At 33.5% G+C, this 5,494-nt stretch overlaps 1 long non-coding RNA gene across 1 annotated transcript; it reads right to left on the bottom strand.

The window, feature by feature from the left end:
• Nucleotides 1–366: 366 nt before the first annotated feature.
• On the bottom strand, nt 367–4,144 carry LOC147577517 (uncharacterized). Its single transcript, XR_015255844.1, has 2 exons — nt 3,893–4,144; nt 367–611 (listed from the first exon to the last, which is right to left on the bottom strand). It is a non-coding gene; the product is annotated as an uncharacterized LOC147577517 (long non-coding RNA).
• Between the last annotated feature and the right edge of the window lie 1,350 nt (nt 4,145–5,494).

The following is a 5,494-nucleotide window of genomic DNA, read 5'->3' as shown; positions in this document are numbered from 1 at the left end:
GGCCTGTGGCATAAACAATTGAAGAAGGAAACAATAAAAACAACCATTTAGTTAGGTATATGCCAAATTATTAAAAAAAAGTGGGAGAGATGTATCAAAATTGTCAACAATGTTCACTTACTCCAGTATCTGATAAGAGTAAAATAGAGCATAAAGGAATAAAAAGCAACACATTCAGCTCATTAGAGACTTACAAAATTTTCATGCTAAATTTGAAATATGTAAGAATTAGGAAATAAGCACTATAGAATGTTATAAAACATTTTTGTCTGTGTTACACATTAAAATTACATTATTATTGAGCACACACAAACTCACAAACATAGACACATACGGTACAAGGATGAGAGAAACACAGAGAGAGGAAGAGAGAGAGGTATCCATTTTTATTATGTACAGCAAGAAAAGCCCCCGAAGTATAGTATTGCATTGAAATATCACACCCTCCTAGTTTTCCTCTTCCTACTTCTGATTCTCTTTTGCTAGCTTTTTCTACTTTTCCCAACCACAAAATATTGAATCATAAATTGTCCAGGTGTAATCTCAATTCTCATTTTTCTCTATACACAATCCCTTAGTTATCTCATCCACATCCATTTTATATACTGCCTCTGAAATGATAACCAGAAAATTGTAAATCTCTATTAAATTTCTCTTCTAAACTTTACCCTTATATATAGAACTATATTTGCAACATTCTACTCGGATTCTTTAAGGACAATTTCAAATCTAACTCCCAAAACAAAATTATTTTGGTTTTCTTACATATTACCAGCTCCTCCCCCATTTCCATAAGTGAGACCATCACAGAGTTACTTGTTCTATCCAAATAATTCCTCTGTGACTCAAGAGTTACTTGACATTTTAAAAGAAAATTATGAAAAGATCAGAAAAAAAAAACTTATCAAATATTTAATTGTCATGCAGAAAACATGATTAATGAAGAATTAGAGGAGCTATTAATGTTGTCCACAGAAAGTGTAATCCTACTCACAAAATGTCTACCCTGAAATTATCCATAATTGAAAGTATATTTGAGGTTACCACTAACTATATGTAATTTTACTTTCCTATTTGACATTAAAATCTTACTCTAGAAGATGCAACTCCACCATTTATAATCTTTTTTCTTTCATTTTTTTCAACATATTAATTATAATTTGTTCTAATATGTGGTAGAGTTAGTAGTTAGTCCTACTTATATATTTATTGTCTTTTTAAAACTATTCTTGCATGTTTATTTGTCTATATTGATTAGTATCAATTTGTGCAGATCCATAAAAAAAAACTTCTATTTATTTTTTAATGCAGTTACTTTAAATTTATAAATTAATTGGAACTCACACCTTTATAACATGTAGTCATCTACAAAAAGTATCTTTCTAGGGGCACCTGGGTGGCTCAGGTGGTTAAGCATCCAACTCTTGATTTTGACTTAGGTCATGATTTCATGGGTTCGTGGGATCAAGCCCTGTATCAGGTCTTGAGCTGACAGTGCTAACAGCATGGAGCCTGCTTGGGATTCTCTCCCTCCTCTATCTCTGTCCCTTTCCCCACTCACAATATCTCTCTCCAAACAAAGAAACAAACAAACAAACAAAACATTCAATTCTACTTGTGTATCTGTTAAGAGTGTCCTTTAGTTTTTCTTACATGTTTTGCATATTTTGTTTTTTTTGTTGGTTGTTGTTCATGTTAGCTTCTTCCTAACTATATTTGTCTTCTTTATTTCTATTGTAAATGAGCTTTCTCTACAATTCTATCTTCTAACTGGTTATTTTGTGTATAATGAAGGCTATTGATTTCTGTATGCTAATCCTATGCCCTGTTATCTTAATGAATGTTTTACTGTGTGAAAGTTGAATTTGTTTTAATTTCCTTTATATTTCCTCTATTATTCATGAATTATTTATATCTTTTCTTAAAACTTTCATGCAGTTAGATATTTTCTAATTATCTTGTTGTTCTTGAGTTCTAGTTTAATAACATTGTGGTCAGTAATGATTATCTCCATTATTTTAGTCTTTTGCCAGACAGGCCTGAACTGGTAGGAGGAGATACAGATTAAATTAGAGTTTAGATAAATGTTTTAATTTATATCAGATGAGAAATTTAATATCTGAAAGCCAAAGTCTCTTAATTCCCAAAGGTAAATGTAAAAGCTGTGAATCTGCATAAAGTATTGCCAAGGTGAGTAACATTGCTAGAGAGTCACAATAAAAAAAGTAAAGCTTTGTGTCTTAATGAATGTACCTGGCTGAATTCAGCACTTTCAATGAACATTATAAAATCATACATTCTAGAACAATGGAGATGGTTTGGGGAAGATCAGTGCTGAAAGGGAAGGGGGCTAATACCAGGCCAGGGAGTACACAACTATCCAAACTCAAGATTCTATAAGGAAATAGAGAAACTAGGTAGTGAGAAAAGGAAGTCATAATCTCTAGCCATGATGATTCAAGAAATAGGAAAGTAACTACAAAAAGATTGCTGAGTCTTGATAATGTAGTGCTCCCGTATGCAAAGCAATTAAATATGGCTACACATCCACATCTTAGTGAGAACACCCACTTGCTACACTCACACACTGTAAACTAGGATTAATACAGCATGACTAACCCAAGGTCTGTCATCCACTCCAGGAACTAACTGTATGTTTGAATAAGAATTGATTTGGAGGGGCAGCTGGGTGGCTCAGTCGGTTAAGCGTCCGACTTCGGCTCAGGTCATGATCTCACGGTCTGTGAGTTCGAGCCCCGCATGGGGCTCTGTGCTGACCGCTCAGAGCTTGGAGCCTGTTTCAAATTCTGTGTCTCCCTCTCTCTCTGACCCTCCCCCGTTCATGCTCTGTCTCTCTCTGTCTCAAAAATAAATAAACGTTAAAAAAAATTAAAAAAAAAGAATTGATTTGGAAATGATAGGGATTTTTGTAATACAATCTCATTATTGTACAATCTCATTTCTGCTCTGTTAAGGGTGGCGTATTTGTACATACTTAGTAGACTTGGGTATACACTGATGCTTCCTGTTTTTTAAGGTCAGTTCTATTTTCATATATTATATTGGATCTCAGGTTGTATGGAGGACTTAAGGTTGTTTGCTTAGGGTACTATTCATAAAATGCATTTGGGGGCCGCCTGGGTGGCTCAGGCAGTTAAGCATCAGACTCTTGACTTTAGCTCATGTCATGATCTCAGTTTTGTGAATTCAAATCCCACATTGGGCTCTGGGCTGACAGCATGGAGCCTGCTTGGGATTCTCTCTCTCTCAAAAATAAACAAACATAAAAATAAATAAATAAAATGCATTTGGTAAAAACTCATGGTAAAATTTTCCTTTTAAGGAACATTTCTTTGGAATACAAGAAATAGAGTAGATAAACCAACTATGAAGGTTTTGCAATAAATAATAGTACACAGATAGTCATAGCATGTGAGTTACAGATGATCATGTTTTTATAAAGAATGTGGTAATGAAATGAAACTTTTAATTTGATGTATTATACGTGATTACAGATCAAACATCTAAACAACCTAGTTTATTCATTTGGGTAAACCACTTAACCATTTGACCCTTTTGTCTCATCAGTAATAGGGAGAAAATAAAATCTCTTTTGACTATTTCCCATAGCTATTGTGGGAACAAATTAAGATAGTGATTATAAAATAAAGGCTTTTGAAAAATAAAAGTTACAATAAAAAATTAGATGCCATTGTAATTAGTTGTAAATGTTAATGAGCTCTCATAAATGTCTAAAATTAATATTACTTTCACTCTAAAAAGCCAAGTAGTATTTTTCTTTTCAGCCCCTCTTTATTTTTTATTCTTTTGGTATTTCCAAATGAACACATGGAATCTTCCTTTATTACATATATAAATTCAAAACACACACACAACATAGACACATTTTTCTCTGACATATAGGTGACTTTTTTCTTTGTAACTATATGCTTTTCCAACATAATTATTCATCTTTGAGTTGTTTTTTTTTTTTTCTTCCTTCATGGCCAAACCAAACTGACCAGGTAACTAACATAAGCAGATTAAAAAGACCATGGTTGCACTTTATAGACCACAGATAAACATTACAGCTTTTAAAATTTAATACATCTGCTTGCTGCATTTATTTCCATTGTGTTAAGCAAGCCTTTCATCACAGTCATTAATCAAGGTAGATGATGTATTGTTGCACCATAGCTACTATGACATATGAAAGATTCCATAGCCAATTAGCTGCAGAAGGTTATGTGAGATCAGGAGGTCTAGGTTTCTGTCCATCTTCAGTTGCTAACAGACATTGTGACTTTGGGCTAGACTCTGTCATTTTGAAACTGTTTTCTTTCAGATAAAACAAGGTAATAGGGATAAGATGATCTTTCTGATCACTTCTAGTTTTAATGTTTTATGATGCTAGGGAACATTAATAATTTTGAAATCAAACCCTTATCTTAGACCTGGATTCTCTGAGGAACATGGGACAGCCTGAAATATGCCATAAAGGATTATTTAATTGTAATTTCCTTAACTTTTACAAGGTTACAGAGCTCTCCTACCATATCCTCAATAGAGGGGAAATGCCAAGATTATGAAAATGATACAACATCCCCAAAACAACAACAACTAAAACAAAAATCTTGATGACTAGATCTTTTGGTTTTATAACTAGGGAACAAAAATATAACTTTGAGAAAAGCATGATGAGAGTTCAAGTAAAAAATATGAAAGCATCCAATCACTCGATAAAACTTTGCCAACTGCTATTGGCACAATTTAAAATTCATTGTCTACTAGAAAAGGCTATAGAAATCAATGTTGAACCTAAGAAGAATTTCAGACAATATGGCACCTAAAAGCCTATCAATATCTCATTTCTGATGGCATGTTAAATTTTTCATATGACTTCTTTACTTTATGTAATGAGATTTCTTTCTTTTCCCCAATGTGGGACATAGGAAAACTTACCTTATCCATATAAGCAAGGTAAAAGATGCATAAATATGTGATGATCTTCATAAATGTATGATGCCTCTCCTAAACAGAAGAGTGGTTGTGGTGAAGATGCCCATCCGAGTGCGAGAATGCATTGGTGCTCTTTGTGTGAGAGTGGTATATTTATCTTAAAAACCACCAATAGGCAGTGATGTGTCACCTCCTAGGTGCTTACATAGCATAGGACTCCAGAATATTTTCCTGAATGGGTACTAAATCATTGATGTATCCTAGCAGGGGTTTGTAATCTAAATCTGATCAGGGCAAAATAAAACCATCACCAAGATGGAAAGACTGGAGGATGTGTAGGAAGAAAGGTTTTACACACAGAGTGTAGGAAGTAAATAAGTCTCTTGACTTCAGAGCAAGGAAGTGAGATATATTTTTCACTTGGATCCTCTGGACATGTGAAAATCCCCTGAGAGCTCAAGCCTATATAGGGGAAACTAAAGGCTATATTGGAGAAACTAAAAAACTATATTGAAGAAACTAAAATAATTTTATT

Source organism: Puma concolor, chromosome C2 (assembly GCF_028749965.1).
Source record: "Puma concolor isolate L17-30 chromosome C2, mPumCon1.1.hap2, whole genome shotgun sequence".
Taxonomy (NCBI): domain Eukaryota; kingdom Metazoa; phylum Chordata; class Mammalia; order Carnivora; family Felidae; genus Puma; species Puma concolor.
Note: the sequence above shows the minus strand (reverse complement) of the source record. Positions and strands in the feature narration are given on the sequence as shown.